We start from the raw sequence: 23,003 nt of genomic DNA on the forward strand, positions 1-23,003 counted from the left end.
CCTCACTACTGTCTCCTCTTGATAACTTACCTGATAAATAAGCTACTGCTTTCATCTGGCTCTTCTGCCCAACAAAAATGCTTTAGATGCAAGAATGTACCAAAGCAGAATTTCCTTCCTTAGAAAATTAGGTATCTTGAGAGTTGTTTGCTCGCCATTAATTTCCATTGCACATCTGGAATCTTGTGTCTGCTAGAGAGAAACCTCCATGGCCACTGTATACCTTGGTGCACATATAATTTTGTCATGGAATATATACAATCTGAGTGCTTTTAGGTGTTACTATTACACGCAACTCTCACTTTTAGACTGTCATTTCCTTGATATAATAACTTTATTTTTAATCCCCAGAGAATATTTACTCATGGAATGAATCCTCTCCTTTAAGTTTACCAGGCCTTTTGAAATCTGTGGGTTCACCCGTCGTTTCTGACCACAGCTGATCAGCTCCTGCCTAAAAGGAAAATAAAGGCTCTAACCCCAAAATTATTGCCAAACACATAACACATTCTCTCACAAGCATCATCTTCAAATAGTTGAATTTCTGATCCAAAAGTCCATGAGGTATAATAAAAGTTATTACATTAAGCTACTAAGATTTATTAGTTTGTTAGGTACTATTAGGTAACCAATATTCCTACTCATTGTGTAAACTTCTATAGCTGCACTGGGAAATCATTAGAACTGTCTACTGAAGTTGAACTTGTGTGTGACCTATTGTTCATCAATTCCACTCCTAGCTGTATACCTAAGAGAAATGTCTGCATGTTTATACAGCATTAGTTGAAACAACCAAAAAAATGAAGACATTTCAAATGTCTAACAACAAAAGAGACTATAAACAAGGTATATTTCATTTATAAAATATAATATTTTGCAAAAATAAAAAGGACTAGCTGCAACCACATACATTAAAGTAGATGAATCTTCCAAGACAAACCATAATATATATCATATGATTCCATTTAAAATAACAAGCAAAACTAATAGATTGAATAGAATTCAGGAGGGCAATCGACTTTGTAGAGGAAGCAGAGCATAGCAATTGAACATGGATGGAAAATCAACTCATAATATTCTATTTCTTCATCTGTGTGGTGGCTACATAACTGTGCTCAATGTGTCATAACAAATTCTATACACTACATATTTGTTATACTCCCCAAAAGTCTTAAGAAAAGGAGAGTGTTTTTGATTTTATTTGCAAGAAGATTCAAGTGGATATTGCATCTCAGTTTCCAGAATTAAACAATCATTTTGAAGAAATGTTTTGAGATGCAGAAAGTTGAAAAACATGGAAATATGATGCACAACTGAAATGAAATAAAAAAGAATGTAAGGAGCAGGTAGAATATTATAAAATGTTTAGTTGGTAAGGTAGAAGAAAGATTCAAAAAATTCACCAGGAATTAACATGATAAGCCCAAAAGTAAGTGAGAAAAGAAAGAAGCATGGGGATGATAATATCAACTCCATTATCTCCTCATCTAACAGGATTCCTAGAAAAAAGGATCACATCAGATAGAACAGAAGCAATATAGAGGGAAAAGAAGAGAGAAAGAGATTTATAAAATTTAGAAAAGTATCTAATTAAAACTAATACAATGTTACTGTCTATGGCAAAATGCAATAATAAGAACATAGTCATTAAAATTTTTAATGAAAATACAATAAAATCCCCAAGGAGGTAATGTTGATTTCTACTATAGACTATTGCTCTGTACTCTAAATATCAAAAGAAAATGGGATCTGTGGGAAACAGAATGAACTCCAAGAATTTTATGCCCAATTTGCCACTACTGTGCAAAATAATTGAAAGGTATTCTTATACAATCAGATGGTCGGACAGTTTACACCCACAATAGCCATACTGAAAAAAAACTATATACTCTTAAACATAGTTGACTAACCAAAATATAAATCAGTTTGAAGAAGTAGTGGCTGAAAAAACAGTAAAATGGCTAGATAATAACAAAATGACACACATACACGATTCTATGTCTTTTTATAGAACACCATTTTCTAGGATTTACCCTTCCTGTTCTCTGTTCATAAGCTATCTTTAGAAAGGTATAACTAGAAAAAATGAAATTATTACAGAAAAGTCCCCGTTTATATTTTGATTCTGGTATGCCTCTCATTGGTGATAGATCAAATTTCCTTGTAATTGTATTTTCTCTCTGTCATCCTTTTAGTTTATTTCCCAAACTCTGAAATCTTGCTGGTAAGTAAGCACAGTATTCAAAATGATGTGAAAGTTGTCTTTAAGTACTCCGCCTTTTTATATATTTGAATTTTCCTTCTATTTGCTGTTTGAAAATGTGATAGGATGAGTAATATAACCTAATTCCTGTATTTGTTTATATTGTATCTCCATACTATTCATTGCATTTTGAACTCCTTGAGGATATGGTTTATGTTCTAGTCCAGTTTCTATTCCCCAACTGGCCCAATATTTGGACTCTATCAAGATCTCAGTGATATTTGTGTGTAAATATGTCTGAAGATAACATATCAAAATATAGTATAAATCCAGAGGTTCTCTTCCCAAACTTTGTAAAGTACAAAGTCTTCTATCAAGATACTGAAGGCATTAATCTTTTTAATAAACATAATGAAAATCAAAGCAAATTGAATTTAGATAAATCCAAGCACCCACTCAGTACAGTTTTTGTGAAGCGAATACAGTCATATTTCTTATTTTTTGGTAATTGAGAATTGTAGAAATGAAATGTATCAAGTGCTTTTCCCACAATAAAATTACATTGTAGGTTTTAAAAAACAAACTATTGTAAACAAACAAAAATCAAACTTGTTGTTGTTTAAAGGAGACCTTCAAGAATCAGATGATTAACGATAGCATTTGAACTCTCAACTTCTTTTAACCATGACATTCTGTGATTTTTTATTTTCTTTTTGACCTAGAATTTGTCTTTATATAATTTGAATGCTCTTGCATTCTCTGAAGCAGTGGATGTTTTTTGTCACAACACATGCTGCTACTGACACACACTGTTATTTATGTTCATAGTTATATTTTCCTTGATTGAAAAAAATGACCTTGTGCTAATCAAGTCACACAATTATATCCAGTACATGTTTTGGCCAGCCAGATATGCTCATGGAAAAATCATGGGACTGAGCAGTACAGCAGGGATCCACAACTGTGTCATACAGAAATGAAACTTATCACATTAATGTATACCGTAGCACATTCAAGAATGTATATAAGCTGAAGGAATGACATAAGGAGTTGAAGAGAAAAAGATGAACTTATATAAAACTGATCAGTACAATACTTGATTCATTAAATTTTCAAACTCCCTTATGTTTTAATTTCATTACACACTAGGATGTCCTAACTACTTAGTGACATCTTTATAAAATGAAATAATTCTGTCTGGCATAGGGAACAGTATAAAGTAATGTCGCACTTTCTGCAGAATATTGCATTGATCTGGAGTCTATTCAATCTGAAAAAGCATCATTCTTCTTTTTGTAGGACAGTGTTTAAATGGTGTGTAAAATGTTGAAGAATCAAATTCTACTTCTTGCTATGAACATAACGAGCATTTCTGTTTGTTTGTTTCATGAACTTGCTTAATATAAAACAGCAATGACTTGGCCTGTCTGCATACTCACATATTGGTCGAGTAAATCAAGTTAGATCATATGACTAAGCATACTTTCAGCTCCACTCAAAATTTGTATTTTAATATTTAACCCTCACAACCTTCTCCACCTTCTTTAAATATAAGAAACAGGCCAAGATAGGTAAAACAGTGTATAAAGTCTGGTAATTCAAATCCAGTCAGTCGAACACAGCAAGATCACTATGCTTGCTTTATAACTGCAATCCATTTCACAATTTACAATTGGGTTTTACTTGCTTTGATCATTACAGTAAATTGGTAAAATAAGAGATGCTGCTATTTAACTTTTAGACTTTGGCAAAATTATGGAAAATGATGGAGGCAATAATATAAGCAAAATTTTCTTATAAACAAATTTTATTTTTCCTTTATGAGCAAGATTATAAGTAAGACTCTGAATCTCACTTTTTCTTCACTTGTTACCTTTCCTTCCTTTCTTTTTCTTTCTTTATTCTTCTATCATTTTTTGTCTCCTAATTCTCACACCTCTTCTCTATGTATTATCAAGAGTTTCTGAGTGTTTCATATACCATATTTTGCTTTTCTTTCTTACAGGAAAGAAAATGGATTTCAGGCTGAAAAAGAACAACCAACGCTAAGTGAAAATAGAAGTTCAAGAAGTGACAGAAAATAGTAAGAGCTAGACTTGCACTTCCAAGAAGCCCAAATAAGTATTGCAATTGAAGAGCCATGAAAGTTGTAGTTTCAGATGTGCAAATGACTAAACCCAGCTGCTGAATCTAACTCAAAATATTGAATACAAGAACTTGCCCAGTACAGGAAAAATGTAGAACATTCTGGCCAGCAATTTTTCTCTGGTTTAGATAAAATTTAAAAATGCTTGTTAAATATATGTTTGTAATTTCCTAAAGCTAAAATATATATTTATCTACAGATTACAGTAATGAGTTCACTAGTGGAAAATAAAATAAATCAGAAAAACATGAAGTTTTAAACAAAGATATTATGTAAGTACAGAATATGAAAGGGCATGATAATATAATTATTTTATTCTTATATTATACTGAAAATAGCCAGAGTTCTCACTGACACGAAAAATCAAATAATTCATTCATTTATCAAATACTCACCAGTGCATTTTATGTGCCAGGCACTCTCCCTGCCACTGGGAATATCAATAAATATAGAGACAAAGATATTTGTCTAATAAACTCACATTAGAATGTAAGAAGACTTTTCAATTTAAGAAAACATTTTTTGTCAGAAAAATTTCAGCTAAGAGTTTTCCCAAAAAAGGAGGTACATTTTTAAAAAGTAACAAATTACTTAATATAAAGAGTGAATGTCTCAATGACTATAAATGCCTAAGTGAAATTAAATACTAGTAGTTTCAATATTAATAGAAATTTGAACAAAGGCTGTTTTGAGCTATAGGTTGATTTTTCCCTGGGGAAATGACTTATTTTTTAAACCCTATTCTTTTTTGTCAATGTAGCATTTACTAATAATTTTTAAAATGGTGATAGCCTAGAAATAAAGAAATCATGCTCTGGAGTCTGCCAGGTATGGTTCAATTTTCAGCTCAGTCACAAAGCTTTACAAGTAACATTGGTCCAATTAGTTAAGCTCTTTAAATCTTAGTGTTTTTTATTTATAAAGTGACTTAATTATAGAACTTATTTCATTATGTTTTTGTGAGAGTTAAATGAGACACTGTATTTAAAATATGGGACCGTATTTTTGAATAACACTTTAAAAATACCAGTGTCATGCTGATCTCAGTCAGAATGATGTAAGGATGGTTAAAAGCATTTTTTACTAGACCACAGGAGAACTTTACTTCAAGAGTTTTGCTCTTTATGAAAGAGCATATTAATGCTGTGAATTAGACTAGTCAATGACACAGTTCTAAAAGTTGATGGAGTGAAATATGCAATAACTACAGTGTCTTTCAAAACATCATAAGATAGTAATACTCTCTAAGAGAGACATTCATTAATCATATTGACTTCTCTCATACTGTATTGAATGTTTTACATTTCAAACCCCAAGAGAGCTGTCCCAAATGTTTAGCATAATGTTGAGAATTCAAATGATAGAGGATCATGGTCAAGTGCACCTTACTCAGGCTAAACTATATTCCTGGTAGTGGATGAACCTGCGTGAATTGGGAATGGATACTGGATGGAGTTTCTGAGACATGTAGAGAGACCAGTAGAACATATATATTTATTCATAAAGCACAATGAGGAATTTCTTGATGTACGGAAATTTATCTTTGGAAATTAGTATTATTTTTTAAAATTGTGAACTAGGGGATCAGTAGAAATGGAAAAATAAAACTAAGAGGTAAAAAGACAATCAGCTATTTCTATAGAGAGATATAAATTTGATAATAAAGGTGAAATTCAGGAATTCTTCTGGATAAATGACTCTTTATAAAATATCTGTAAACCAAATAATTTTTAAATAATTGTTTTTATTGATAAAGAGCTTTCAGGCTCACAAATGTCTTAAAAATGAAATTGTGACACACAGTGCTTTTGCAAGTTGGAACTGCTTACAAAATGTCTGCAATTTTAAAATAGCAGAGTCCAGCTTACTCACACAGTAAAACGCTGTCTTTTATGTTCTTTTAATTAGAGTAAACATTTCTCCCTTGATAGTTAAAATTAAAGATTACACTGGTATTTGGAAAGTCATAATGAGTTTCTGACGGCAGTTAAGAGTATGGAAACTTGGGAATAGTTGCCCTCAGCGAGAAAGCCAAAATTGTGTTGGTAAATAGATTAATATACTTGTATGTGTTCTTGGTATTATTAATATCTGGTAATAAAACCTTATTAGAGATTCACAAAGTACGAAAATTTTAAAAGATGTTATGATTCTCTATGACACAGCCACATTTATGGCATGTTTAACTGTGTACAAGTATTTGCCAAATGCTCTTCACTTGTTCTTTCTAAGTATGGATCAAATATTATTTTGCATTCAAATAAATGTCTAAGAGTTAGGCAGTGCTGTGAAAAATATGTTTTATCTTTATTCTTCCTCAGAAGAGTAGATTTTCTTTATAATTTGATATTCTCTAAAATTAGATACAAGGCTGTAAGTGCACACAATTACTTTAGATCTCATGGTGACAGTCGTTGGCAGCCGTCCGTCTCGAGAGACGATGGTGTAGCTTGTTAAGAGTCTATCTGCACCGCCGAGAATGGTTGTGCAGTCCGACTCGGGAGTGACACGGTATCTGTCTCCTCCCGTGTTGAATCAACATCTTGCGGTGACGCTGGAGTGTCCTCTCCAGTGAAGCTGAAGCTACAGAGCCTGGGCAGGGTGATATGGAGGGTCTGCTGTTGCCCATGCAGCAGATGCCCCCTCTCTTCGCAGCTGAAGGGTCCAAGGGAAAGACGGAGTCAATACAGCTTGGCTTCAGGTGCGCCGCAGGAGTTGCCGGTGTTGACTACAACGTCGAACCGCCTTAGGGACTCCGGCTCCGGATTTTCTGTCGGGGTTTACTCCCTTAGCCTTTCCCCTGAAGAGGTATGCCGCAAGGCAGCGGAGGTTTTTTGGAGTCAGAGTTTTCCTTCTCTGATGTGCCCTGACTGGAAGATCGAACCAGCGACACTTAGCTCGCAGGCCGACGCTCAATCCACTGAGCCAAACCAGTCAACATGCAAATCATAATGCAGACAATAACCTCATTTTCTCAGGGAAGATAATTTCAAAGCCTTATCAGTGATGCTATTTATCTCAAAGTTCAGCATCTCTATGTAATGAGAGTGATGTGTGACTTGTTTTTCTCTTTCAACATTTGATTTTAGAGATTTATGTTTACACTTTTATTTATTTAATTTTTTAAAACAATGCCTCCTGTCGGTGTGTGAAATTTATTGCTCATAATACTGCTTGTTTTTAACAAAAGAGTGAAATGATGTATAAAAAGGAAAAGCTTCAGGGAGACACAAAAAGTTAATAGAAAAGATAAAGTTGACAACTGCAGTCACACAGCAACAAGAAAAATAAGCCCTATTGAGAAACAATAGTCAGAGAAGCAAGAATAGCCAGAGCAAACACCTTCTGGAGCAGCAGGTAAACCCGCTCAGTTTGGTGAAGCTGCCAACTGTATCGCTGTCCATGAACAATTTTAAATTTTAATATAATTCTTTCATTTTACCTCCCACACTGTATTATATAATAATATAAAGCAATATCTTTTTTCATTTTCCTATCATAAACATTTATGTGGTTTCAAATTTTTCTTTCATAAAAACTAGACCTATGTAGGCATCCTGACATCTATCTCTGCTTTAAACATGTAATAGTTTTTCTGGAAAAGGAATATGTTTAGAAATAGAAGTGTAGGCTCTTAGACTGTTTTGTGTGTGTGTGTGTGTGTGTATGTGTTGCATTTTCTTTATACATGACATGTACTTAATTTCCTGTTAATTTATATTTTGACAAAACTTCATACTGTCAATTAGGATTTTCTTATTACAAGCAATTTTAATAATTGTTTACACTTTTAAACATTTATTTTTAAATTAAAGTTTAGATTCAATGATATTTTGTATGAGTTTCAGGTGGACAGCATAGTGATGAAATAATCATATACTTTACACAGAGGTCCTTCTGATATTTCAAATACCCATCTGGCACCAAACATAGTTATTACACTATTTCTTAGACATGACTATTTTGTAACTACTAATTTGTAATTCTAATTCCTTCTCCTATTGACCCATTCTATCAAACCACATACCCTCTGGCAACTATCAGTCTGTTCCATCTATCTATGAGTCTGTTTTGGTTTTGTTCGTGTATTTTGTTCTCTGTTTCACATATAAGTGAAATCATATGGTATTTGTCTCTCTAACTGACTTATTTCACTTAGCATAATACCCTCTAAGTTCATGCATGCTGTTGTAAGGGTAAGATTTCATTCTACTTTATGGCCCAGTAATAAGTTTTTGCCACTGATATATATTCATGGGCACTTGGGTTGCTTCTATGTCTTCGCTATTGTAAATAACTCTGCATTGAACATCAGAGGGCATATATCTTTTCAAGTTAGTGTTTTTGGTTTCTTCAAATATGCATGCAGAAATAAAAATGCTGGGTCATAAGTCACTTCCATTTTTAATTTTTGTTTCCTATAGTGGCTGCATCAATCTGCATTCCCAGAAACAAAGCATGAGTGTCCTCTTTCTCTATGTTACCTGATTTCAAACTATAGTACAAGGCCATAGTACTGGGTTGGCCAAAAAGTTTATTTGTTTTTTTTTCCCCCATAAGATGGTTCTAGTAATGTTTAGTTGTCTTTAACGCCTTTCAAAACAATTCTGTTAGATTGTATTTTGACAGCTGTCATATCAGTGTGCATTTCAAAAAAACATCATAATTGGTGAATTTTTATGTAGTCATTTTAATATTGAAGATGGAAGAAAATATGCAACATTTTCAGCATATTATGCTTTATTATTTCAAGAAAGGTAAAAATAAAACTGAAATGCAAAAAGAACCCCACAATATTTGTGCAGTGTATGGAGAAGGTGCTGTGACTGACCATGTGTGTCAAAAGTGGTTTGTGAAGTTTTGTGCTGCAGATTTCTCGCTGGACAACGCTTGGGTGGACCAGTTGAAGTTGATAGTGATCAAATTGAGACATTAATTGGGAACAATAGATGTTATACCACGCGAAAGATAGCCCACATTCTCAAAACATCCAAATCAATAAAGTTATTGGTGAAAATGAAATGGAAAAAAACTAAACAGGCATTTTGGCCAACCCAATAATAAGAACATGGTACTGGCATAAAAATAGACATATAGATCAATGAAACAAAATAGTCTAGAAATAAATCCCGCCACTATGGGCAATTCATATTTGATAAAGGAGGCAGGAATGTAAAATGGGGTAAAGACATCCTATTCAAAAAATGGTTGTGGGAAAATTCAACAGATAGATGAAAAAAAAAATGAAACTAGACCACCTTCTTACACCATATACAAGTATAAGCTGAAAAGAGATTAAAGACTTAAATGTAAGTTTCCTAATCATAAAAATCCTAGAATAAAACATAGGTACTAAAATATCTGACATTTCTTTTAGCAATATTTTTTGTACATATCTCCTCAGGCAAGGGTAACAAAAGAAAAATAAACAAATGGGACTAAATCAAACTAAAAAGGTTTTCCCAGCAAAGAAAACCATCAACAAAATGAAAAGACAACCTATTGAATGGTAGAAGATATCCACTGATAATATATCTTTTAAGAGGTTAATGTCCAAAATTTATAAAGAACTCATATTACCCAATACAAAAAAAAAAAAAAGTCCAACTAAAAAGAGGCAGAGGACTTGAACAGACACTTCTCCAAAAAGGACATACAAATAGCCAATAGGCATGTCTTTTACATTTTTAAAGGTAGTTTACTTTTATTCTTGTGGAAAAAGGATACTGGTAATATTAATGTGGTTATTGCATTTTTTGTCATTTTCATGTTGGCCTTTAAGAGTTCTGTCTGCATTGAATACCAGTTTTATGAATAAACACCTGGTACTCTTCACATTGAAGATTATGTGACTAAGTTAAGATAAAATTAAAAGAGCCAGATAGTCAATATTTTAGGCTTTTCAAGCCAGATATATTTCTGTTGCTCATCAATTAATGCATTTTTCCATTAAAAGCAAGATAACTTCATATATGTTAGCTATATAATAATGCCTTTTTTCAAAAATTTTAATTATGATTCTGTGGAAAATGCTCTGAATAGGCAACTAAATAAATAAAATCACAATTGAAATGTTTTTTAATTCTAAGTAAACACATTTTCTGGTGATATTATTTTTTTAAACTACCAATTCAACAATGAACAACTAGTTATTTGGAAATTACTGCAAAGTTTGAGGTTCCAAAGTTCACCAATCAAGACACATTTCTAAATAAATAAGGTGATTTGCATCAGTCATGTGCAACTAAACCTGTCCTATAACCAATGTACAATAAATCCCTAAGTCCAGCCCTGAATATTTGTGAGTTAGTGATGTGTAAGCTAGAATATCCAAGGTGGTAATGTGAAGTACGACACTTTGATAAAAGGCAAGATCACTCACAATGAGCTTCTGGTGATTTCTCGTAGAACAAAATCTCACTACTATATAGTAATTTTGTGATATATTGTCAATGATATATTGTCTACTATAAATATAGTAAGTTATTTATTCGTGAATCAAGTTGAAATATTATTCCCTGGGTACATCGTTTTAATCTTTGTTTAAAGTAAAACAGAAACACTATGTTGGAGATTATTTTGGTCAGGGACCTTGTGTACTGTCATACAGATGCTGCTCAAAGCTGCCCAACTGAGGATGAGTATGAGTGGTGAGATTCAGCCTCTTTTGCCAAGTCACGTACCCTGGCAAAAACTGCATGCACTGAACAAAGTTGCCTTATTATTCTCCTCACAAAAATACCATAGAGCTAAGACTGCTCTGAATCAGTTTTTCCCATCATCAATATAGTATCAATATCTTATATTGCTAAGGAAGTATTTAATGCCAACAATTCAGAGAAAAGATGCCTGTGATAAGGTTAGGGTACCAAACCCACATCATTATGACTTAATTAGCATCCTCAGGAACAGTTTTCTCATCTGAAAAATCTCAGTTCTCCCAACCATGTAGGTCAAATTTCTAAATTGCTTTATAGGTTATTCCAATACTCCATTTGGTATAATCAAAACAAATTATTATATATCAACTCCAAATTGCTCCTCTTCTTATACTACTATTTAAATAACATTTTAACCAACTAGTTTAAAACTCCATCAGCAATATTTACTCTTTTCTCTCACAGCCATTTGACACTATACCAAACTCCACCTTTACTTAGTGTCTCCTGCTCTAATTAATCCTGTACCTTACAGCTACTTACATATTTTACAAATACAGCTCTAGTTTTGTCATTTTCCAGGTCCAATGTCTTCAGAGGCTCTTCATTCTCTGTGTGATTACTCTTAAACTACTTGGCCTGGTATTCAAAGTCATCATAAATTGTCCCAACCTGCTGCTTTCAACTGTACTTTCCAGGCATTACCTTAGACAAGCTGTTTTCACACAGATGAGTCTCATAAAAATGCCTTACTCAAAATGTTGAATACCAATACATTTTTCTGAAATCCCAGTATCTTTCATGCACTTATTTTTAAATAACAGTGTATTGAGATAAAATTTACATATAATTAACACATTTAATGTGTCATAATTCACTGGTTTTTAGTATATTCACAGTTGTGCAAGCATCACCACAATCCATTTTCATCACCAAAAATTACTTACGTACTCATTAGAAGTCACTCCTCTTTTTCCCATTTCCCCCTAATTTTCCAGTCTTAGTTTTTTTTGTTTTTTGTTTCTGTTTTTTATATAATTTTCTTCGAGTTCTAGCCAGAGGTATGGCAGAGGTCAAGGAAAACAGGAAAAGCTCATACACATTTGTTTAGGAATAATAATTCATAAGTCATATATATATTTTTGCTCATTTATTATTGCTCAGTAAGGATTATATAGGTTTTAAAAGGGGCTGGGAACTGTAAACTCTAGCTGGGAAGTTATGTACTCAGGTGAAAGTTAAGATTATATGATTACAAAAAATAATATAACAGTGGATAATATTAAGTAAGGTCAAGAAAATATTAGAAATTACTATAATAGTTTCAGCAAATGAAGATTTTGGAAGAACTTTTTTTCTGAAATGAAAGGAAAAACCTACTAAAATATATTGCATAGGAAGGAATATAACCAGATACCAAAATGTAGTGAGATAAGGAAAAATACTAACTTTGCTGTGAGCATATTATGTAAATAGTAGGAGGAAATATTTAAGAAATACAGTATATTGCACTTGTGACTATTACTGTAATTTACCAATTAGATAAATTATACCAAGTAGAATTATACCAGCTATGCAACTAAGGATAATGCACATGGTTGTAAGAACCATTATTTGCCTAATATCGTTTGAAATACTGATTGAAATATCAAGTAGCATCGATTTAATCCTAGTAAATATCTGTTGTTATAAGTGTGTTTTTGTGAAATAAAACTGCTCATACCCTGCAATCCTCACATGAAAAGAAACGATTAAGGAGTTTAGCTTATTTTAAACTGGAAATAATATCAGTAGAAGTGATTGCATTATTTCTGTATAGAAAAGCAGCAACCCATTTATTTTAGTCCTGAGATAAATTCTTAATACTGCACTAGTTACAGCATAGTTCTTTTTAAAAGAGTTTATGAGTAAAAAATTAATAATATTGTATAATTTCCTCTCACTTTTAAGATGCTCCCTTTGGTCATTTGTAGCTCATCCTTTGTGAGATTTCTTTAAAGTCCTTATTTATGTGTTTTTGCATTGTCATTTTAGTTGATTTTAAGGTTCTTATATGTTAAATACTGTGTGTGTGTGTGTGTGTGTGTGTGTGTCTGTGCATTGTTACTATAACAACAATTTGCATGACATCGATGTAACCTGGCAGCCAAGGAGAGTGGACTCAAATGTGAATTCATAAACAATGACAACTTCACTGTACTAGTCAGCAGGGGTGGCAGATGCTGTTGAGCATGTGTACTGTGTGGCCATCACATTCAAAATGACTGAGCGAGTATAGTAACAAATCTGCACCAAATTTTGCATTAAGCTTGAACATTCCTCCTCAGAAACTATTCAGATGACTCAGAAGGCTGCAGCTCTGGGAAAATGGTGATTGGCAGCTTCTTCTCAACAACATGCCTGCTCATGCATCACACCTCATGCAGAAGTTTTTGGTGAAACATCAAATCACCAGGTGTCTCAGCCCCGCTACAGCCCAAATTTGGTGCCTTGCGACTTCCGGCCTTTCCCAAAACTAAAATCACCTTTGAAAGGGAAGAGATTTCAGACTGTCGATGAGATTCAGGAAAATACAATAGGGTAGCTGATAGGGATTGGGAGAATTTTGTGAGATCCCAAAGTGCTCACTTGGAAGGGGACTGAGGCATCATTGTCCTATGTACAATGTTTCTTGTATCTTGTATCTTCTTCAATAAGTGTCCCTCTCTCCTTTCTCCTTCTCTCTCTCTCTGTCTCTATCTCTGTCTCTCTCCATATATATACATACATATATATATATATATGTATGTATATATATTCCCTCCTCTTAGCAAAACACAACCACTACACAGGCCATCTTAGAATAATAAAACAATAGGCTAAGGCCAATATTTACAACACATATAAGAATCAAAAAGTGTAGTTTAAAAATGTATAAAGGACTTCTACTAATTTTAAAAATAAAACACAATGAACAAAGGATATGATCATCAATTCATAAAAAAATTAAAATTACCAATTAAATATGTCAGAAATGTCAACATCACCAGTAAATAGAAAATCACACATTTTAACAATAAAATATATTTTAAAACTCCAAATAAAAGAAAATGAAAAGAAACAAAAGTATTACTTCAGTGAAGGAGAGAAAATGTGAAACTCTTACGATGATGGTAGACTCTTTAATCCTGACATTCATGTTGTAGAGCAATAAGGCAGCATCTAATAAAATTAATAATGCAAATGAGCCCTCATTTCCACTTCAAGGTACATACAATTAAACATTTAAATTTTTCTTCCAAAAGCAGTTATGTAAAAGAATGTTCACTTCAGTATTACTTTAATAATAAAAATTTGAAGCACACTAAATGAATCTCATTACAGAAATTAATGCTATGTAATAATTAAAATGAATGAATTATACTTCCTCATATATATCAACCATGGGCATATAGGAAAAAATTACTTTTAAGAGGAAAATTCAAGCCTTATCAGTGGGCCATAATTTCAACTCCAACAAAAACAAGAAACAACTCTGTTTTAAGCATGCATATATACATATATATATAAATCTAATAAAATTGACTGTAAAGATGTACATAAAACTCATCACAATGTGAATTATGTGACTTGTGCAGGAACAGAAAAAGAGGGGGAGAATACTAAGATATGGTGAGCTTCTTTAAGAAAAGGCAATGGCTGTTATATCCGACATGATTAATCTGTTAATTGAATACAAAATAAAAGATTCTCATGTAAATTTGTGCATGTAATTAACTGCATCATTATAAAAATGTAAAATAGTAGATTCAAAATAGCATACAATGAATGGGAATTAGGGAAATAAATGCTGGCATATCTATATTATCAAATAATGTACAGCCATGAAAACTGTACTAAACACTTAGTGTTTTAGAAATTGCTTACAACATTGTCATGATCCTAATTATTAAACATGGTATCAAAATATAAACAAGTACATTTACAGACAAACACCATATATAATCAATCTCACAAAGAAATCAATCACACAGTATTGGAAAGGACAAAAAAATGTTTCTAAGATCCTTTTTCAAACAAGAATTATTTCTCAAAGAGGCATAAATTTCTAGGTCTTATCCTGATTGTGATCTCAGAGAAATATTGAAAGTTCACATTATAGTATGTGTTATTGATGTGGCTTAGCATCAGAAGTATACTTTTAGACCCTACTAGAATATTATTGTTGTATTTTTAACTTTTTATTTTGAGGTAGTTTCAGCATGTTAAAAGAGAATTTTTTATTTTTTATTTTTTTTTCTCAAGAACTGAAATTTAGGACTGCTTATAGCTGAGTGATTGTGTATCCTGCTGAAGTACATTAGCCATACTCCGACTCAGCTAAACTTAGTGCACTGAACAGAAATGCCAGTAAAATATAAAAGGTTTTCTACTGCCTTTTCAGGCACTTACTGATATGTAATCCAAGCCTGACAAAGGTAATAATCTTTTAAATTTTAAACTATAATTAACTGAGAAGCCAGAGGTCTGGAAATATAGTATATTAGTGAAGATTTAAAATAGTCAATGAAAAAATGAATCCCTCTGTTGATTAAGAGATCAATAAATATTTGAACAGGATGTACTACAATTATCTATACAACTTTTGAAGTACATTTTCATATCCTTGAATTGCAAATTTAATATATAATATCTTCTAAATTATTAAATAACATATAATCCATCAAAAGCTTGAATATTGTTTTATAAGACATTAAGTATAAGTAGGGCTGTATATAAATATTATAGCAAAGGAAACTAAACAAAGGAATTGAACTAGGTCTTGTGTAGGCTTCCAATGAGAGAGGAAAAGGGGTTTAGCTTAAATGCTTTTAAATATCTTATAATCTTACATGTGTCTTGGATGTTAGCTAGCTCTCCTCTTCAAAGAATACTCAGTAAAATGGGGAAATACTTGAAATAAACATTCAAGATTTCAAAATTTCTATAGTAGAATTTCTTAGGCATTTTCTCAGGCCTCGAAACATTATCTCTATTTTTATTTTATTGTATTTAAGTTTATTTATTTGTTTGTTTATTGAAATAACATCTCCCTATCCAATCCACAACACTGGATCTGCACCTAGGCACTGCTGTACTCATACCCAACTCCACATGACTAATTAAACTAGTAAAAAACATACATGCAAGCTACCGGTTCTTTCCCATAGAGTGTTGGAATTGGGCACAGAGGATGGTCGTGCTGCTGGTGGTCAAATTTGTATCCTATACATTCAAGATCTTCAGTGAAATGTGTTCTGCCATGACAGCAAGGGATAGAGAAACTTTGACTTTGATGTGGAAGAATGTAGTACAAAAAGTAAGCAACTGGAGAGGCTGAGTAAATTATGAAGTTCTATTAGTTTCTTGTCCTTGTACATTTCTGAGGGAACCACCATTATATTTCAGCTGCAAGGTTTCATGAGACAGCCATGTGTCCTTATCCCAAATTCTGCATTTGAATGTTGGGTAGCTCAAGTTAGTTTTTGGTAGTTGCAATTGAAGTCTAATGAATTTAAGTTCTATATATGAGCTATTGAAGGAAACTGGTCCCTAAATACTCCTAAAACGCCATACTCAAAAGACACAGTAAGACAAGATAACAAGCATGCAGTGTTCTCTGCTAATGTGTCAAAGAAAACACCCTCCATTAGAATTCTAACTCAAGCTTGTAAAAGCATAGAATATTCCATTTTTCTTTACTGCATTTCTCTGCTAAGCCATTCCTGATATTCAGTTTTTAATAGGGCTCTTATAATAAGGCTAAGATAAGAATGTTCCTTTTCGGAGACCTAGTCTGTTTTCTTTCTTGCTTTCTTTATATCCTTCTTTGATTCTCAGTGATTAATAACAGTGTCACTAAGTCCTGTAAATGTAGACTGGCAACATTAACCAGAGGTTTCCTGTGAAACAGTCTGAACCAGCACTGGCAATAAATCATGCCTAATGTTTAGGCCAGAGTAAAATCCCCTCCTTGCACCAGAGGAGTTCTTTTGCACAGAGAGGATAAAACTCAAAGAAAGTCTGAATTTTACCCTTGGAAGTGACTGAGATTTTCTGTTTGTTATTAATGGACATATATCCTTTTACATACAAACATCTCAATTACTGCCATATAATTAAATTGCTGTTTAGTTTTCAGCAAGGTACTTAAAAGGATAAAATTATAGAATATTATAAGTATTAAAAGAAATAACTTAGATATAATTTAATTCATCACCTCCTTTCACAGCTTAATAGAGAGAAAATTAGTCATTTAATCAGAGATGAAATCCAGTTTTGGTAAGTCTGTACAGGTGTTTCATTTAAAAAATATCTTATATGACCTTTCAATTATAAATAACATTTTATTAACTGAATAAGTTTTTAATTTAATATTATTAGTTCAATAATTTAAAAGGCTATTTGGGCTCAATCCTATGGTTGCTCCTGAGGTTACAATGAAAAATAAATATGTTCTCAGTCTTCAAAAACACAGGATAGATAGAGCAATTGGAGTTACAAATGCAGAAATTACATGAAGCAATAGCGAGATCAATAATGTAACTGTGAACTATACAATATGAATTGGAGCTACAGAAAAACCTTATAAAAAAGGTATCATTTAACTCAGCTTGAAATATATGTTTGGGTTTGCAAAGTACAGAAATAAAATGATATTTATTAATTGATATCAATATTGGAGCATCCTCTGAAAACCAAAAATTCTCTCAAATACTTAATTTTCTGTCTGTGTATCTATCTATCAATAATCAATCTATCTATATACCAACCTTCTTACAAAAAAATCCTATGGGAAAGTTGTTTTTCACTTAAAAATAGAATAGAAGGGGAGAGACCCAGAAAAATTAATGTTTGTAAATAATTCTAATCTGTAGTTGCTTGATTCCAAACTGACTCTTCTGGAAACATGGCACATGTAAATACACACACATGCACACACACAATCACACAATTTGAGGAAACACAAAAAGACTCAAGAAGGTAAAAAGAGAATGATTTTGCAAATAGATTCTTTCCTTGCAGGGTTGATGGACAAAATATGAAAATTTATTGTTTTCTTAAGGTTTTCCTAAAATGTCGTTTTCTCAAATTCATATACCATGTAATAAGTCAAACAATAAAAATTATACAGTTTCACAAAGTTATAGTCAAGTAGTTTTCTAGCTACTTTACTCACACATAGATGGAACATGAAATGGAATGGTAATAAATCCAGGGTTGAGTGTGATGTGTTATGGTCCATTTGTATCTAAGAGTCTAGCCTTAATATTTTTTATGCTGACATCTGCAAACATCTGTACGAACTTTTGTTCCCAAATAAATGTATTGCTCTCAGATCATGTCAATATTTAGTACAAGAAGTTTATGTATTCAACTACTTCTCAGATTTCTCTTATAAAAAAGAAATTTTACTCCACATTTAAAATTTTAACAATACTAAATTGATAAGTATGAGTTCAGTCCCTCTTCCGATACAACATTTCTTCTTCCTCCTATCTTGGTATTCATTTAAAATATTTAATAAGTAAATTTAACTTACACATTTAAACAGTCCACTTACAAACATGAAAATGTTTCATTGTGATTGGCTTCCTTATAAAAAATAAATTGTTTCTAATGTTTAACACAATTTTAATTATGGGATGGGTTATGAGGTCAAAATAAGTGAAATGTATGCTGGTGCATAATTAATTTTTAAATGTATAATTGTGACTACCTCATTGGAATTAAAAAGCATACATTAATTTTATGACCCTTGATTTCCTGGAATCAAGGCTTTCAGCATCTTTTGGATTATTTTGATATAAAAATAACAGAACACAAAGACAGCTATTAAGAGATACAGACAGAGGTTTTAGTTGACATCAGCCATTGATTTAGGAAAGAGTTACAAGGTGAATATCCACCTATTGGCTTAACACAGCCCCAATGACACTTAAGGAAATAATTATAGTTCAGTAGGTACAAATAAAGGACAAGACAAATGTTACAACACTAGTAATTTTTTTTTATAGATTATAATGTCCTTGAAGTAATATAGTATCATTATGAACAAGAAAATACCTTAGGTCATCCTTAAGGGAATCTTAATCCCCATAGAACACAATTTATTTTTGTTTTCTTGGGGGCATGATGTGCCCCATTAACACTAGTTAATTCTCTTTAAAGTGAAGAGAAGGCTGTATGATTTTGCTTGATTATTTTTTGTCTTCTTTCTCCTCCAAGAAGACACTTTCTAGGATTAAGAAAACATCCCTTCATTACACTTCAAACCCCTATATTCTTAGTTTTGATAAAGAGGATGTCTTATTTATATTTTCATTATACTAATATAAACCTTATATTTTTGAATAATTTTTATTTAAATATAGTTTACCTTAGTCAATGGATAACAAATAAATATTTTGCACCAAAATCACGTTCCAACCTATAAAACATTATTTAAATTCCAAATACCCCAGGTAAACTTTTCCCTAGGATTCACATTCAATTAATTTTCATATATTTGAATCTAATAGATTTGTTGTAAATATTCAAGAAATAAATAAAAATAAATTAAAAAATTAATTGATAGTTATTAAATGACATAAAATGTTCATATAGTAACAGCTAATACTTGCACTAAACTCATCAAAGGTATTATCCATACTAAAAAGTAGAAAACTTAGACTCATTTATATGGTGTCATGCTAACAAACAATAATCATTAGTGATATATTTTTGCTGTTCTGGAGATGTGAATTCTACTGGATTAAAGGAAATATAAATACAATTTTTAATGTAATTTCCATATGTTTCCTATTGATAATTTCCCTTCCTTTTTCTATCATTCTGTATATATACTTAAATCTGGAAAGAAATTCTTTACTTGACTGAAATGAATGGGAGCAAGTACCACCAAGTTACATTGCCTTGTACTCAAAAATATGAATTTTCCTGTGCTCTGTAGAGTAAGCCTCCTCATTTTGTCATTTTTCCCCTTTGAGGACTGTCTACCATTCATATTATTGGTTTCTTATATCTGCTGATAAGACAAAAATTTTTATGAGCCTGCCAGAGTCATACAACATTGAAGTGCCTCATTCCTTGTTCTGCTGCATATATTTAAAAGGGTTCCTTGAGGATGGACATTTAGGCTACTCATACTTTATCACTATTATGAATAATAGTTCAGTATTCACCACTGCATGTCTACTTAGTGCTAGTATGTCTGAAGGATAAATTCTAAAATTAAAATTATTGTGACGAAAGTTATATTAATCCATTTTGATGTAACAACTTTTGCATTAAAAAATGCTTTAATTTATACACCTAATGTGTAAAGGAAAGCACCTGTTAACTCTGTGCCCTTTCCAATATTGAGTTTTATTTATTTTTTGTAATTGCTTTCTCTTAATTACACAGGGAGAAGGACAGGAGAACTGGGGTATACACTGCTTATAGCCGTCCTTACCAACACAGAGGGGGTGTCCATCAGAAAGTGTGAATTCAGGCACACTTTCTGCTTAGCTAAGGGGTGTGAACACTTGCCTATAACTAAAAATTAAAAGACCATTCTCCCAACTTTTCTTGCTTTGTAAGTTCAGGTTAACCCTACTTTTGCTGACAGTGGAGACAGTTTATGCTGGTAAATTCTGCTGAAGGAGAAAAATTACATATTTCATCTCAACTGGATTAGGATGCAAAAGTCATTAGAGTATTGTTGGTGCAGCTTACCACCTGATTCTAAATCCTGGCTCTACCATTTGCTGTGCAGCCCTTGAAAAAGTTTATTAACATTTCTGTACCTCATTTCTCACAATTAAAAGGAAATAATGAGCACACTTACACACACATACACAATATTTCGTAAGGATTAAAGGAATATGTACAGTTTTTAGAACATTGTCTTGCCTGGCATGAGTATTAACTGGTTATTTTATTTTGATAAGAGTGCATTAAAATCATTCTAAACATTTTGCATTGATTCATAACCATATTAATTAATAGAAACATATTTATTAGCACAATAAGTTGAACATTTTGTGGCAGAAATATTAGCCACAGAAAATAAGGCAAAATATATTTAAAATAATAACTATATAATAAGTATATATTATATTTTATGATATTGAGTTTATGATCTATTTATTAGAGGCAAGCCATACGTACATAAACACATGCCTAACAATAATATGCAGCACATGCTCGAGCCAGATTTGTGACCCAGACAACTCATTCACTGGTAGTGAAGAGACCACATCCACATGAGATGTTCAACTGAACTGTACTATGAGATTTGTAAATAACTACATGTTTGAAAGCAAATTCATAGTTGTAGATCTAAATTGTATTACTTGTTAAATGGAAGCATAGAACTGTAAATTATCTAAGAGGCCTTCTGACTCTAAAATTTTATTTGTTTTAAATCTAGGAACAAGCACTGCAGGTTCAGAATAGTGAGAATCAGAACATACTGTAGTAATGAGAGCCATTGCTACACTGGACTTAAATTGAGTAGTCACATTTAGATGCAAGTGGGAATCATTTTCTTGAAAACTGTGCTGCATAATGGAATTTTTTCACTGTGCTTATTATTATTTTCATGTATTTGTAATTAAGGATGGGTAGGTTGGTTTTATATTAAATGGTTTAATTTTTTTATCTAATAGCTTTCTTTAACCATGCAATCACACTTTTTAATAGCTGATTTTAATATTGTATGCCATCAGTAGGCCTCCTATGAACCATCATAGTGGCCTCTTCACTTGCCTGCTCTCCAAAAATTTCAATATAGTTTAAAGGTCTGTAAAGTGAATAAAGTGAAATATTATAAGAACTATCATATATGAGAAAAATGAATTTTTGTTGCAAGGAGAGCTGAGACAATTTTTTTCTAAAATTGGAATTCCAATGCTCACTTAAAAGTGTAAGGGATATTAGTTACACGTGGTGGCTGCCCAGCATCTTCTACATAGCCTTGCTGTCTGTCGGGAATTGATTATATTGTGGTCTTACGGTTAACAAGTAGGAGCCAGAATCTGACCTTGGCTATCCCAATGAAATCCCCCAAATCCTGTAGCAGAGAGCAATCTGGGCAAAGAGAGCATAGACTCTATATCTTGGTAAAGGTTCCGGAGTGGAGCAAATATCTGGTACAGGTGGCGTGGGCACCTGCTCTTCATTTATGCTGTCAGACGTGGTGTCAATGGCAAGAGCCAGTGCGAGCCATGCTGCAATGGGGCTGGTGTGACCTGGGTTTGGCTCCTGTCTACAAAAACACAAATTTGATTTTGGCTTGCCTGGATATATTGTGATCCAGCTAATATCTTACAATCAATGATTGTTTTTGCTAATACTAGGTAACATCAGTATTTGATTAATATCATTGCTTCTTGATGAAATAATTAAAAAAATGCAGTTCACACAATTGTGTAAAATTTGCTATAATGAATTCTGTTTAAAGAGTGTTTGGAGATTCAGGGTAAGATGATGCCTGAAACAGAGGTATATCTCAAAACTCATGGAAAAATCAATTGGAAGAATCAAAGATACGGTGAAATTTTAAAAAATAGAACAAAAAAAAATGTAGCTTTGAAAAGGAAGAACATGTACCATCCACATTTCACTAATTTCAAGATATTTATATAAGAAGGTGCACAGCAGAAAAGATATTAATGTTCAAGTCATAAACCCAAAATTATACTTGATAATTAGTATGAATATCCTATAAATTGGAAAACAGAGAAAACAGAAAATTAAACACTTTATTAGGTATTTTATGTTTCAATTGTATAATTTAAAATAAAAATAGAACTTATCCCATAAATGGTTGAAGATAACAGTGACATTTATTTCAGCTCTGTGTAAGAATTGACTTAAAGAAAAAGATGTCAAATAGTGCCTTAGGGACTGCTTGTCTGCAGGTTATAGAGAGAATTCAGCTTTAACCTTGACTAAAGCTAAATTCCTGTCTGATTATATAATTCATTGT

Source organism: Furipterus horrens, unplaced genomic scaffold (assembly GCF_987537825.1).
Source record: "Furipterus horrens unplaced genomic scaffold, mFurHor1.1.pri manual_scaffold_4, whole genome shotgun sequence".
NCBI classification, from domain to species: domain Eukaryota; kingdom Metazoa; phylum Chordata; class Mammalia; order Chiroptera; family Furipteridae; genus Furipterus; species Furipterus horrens.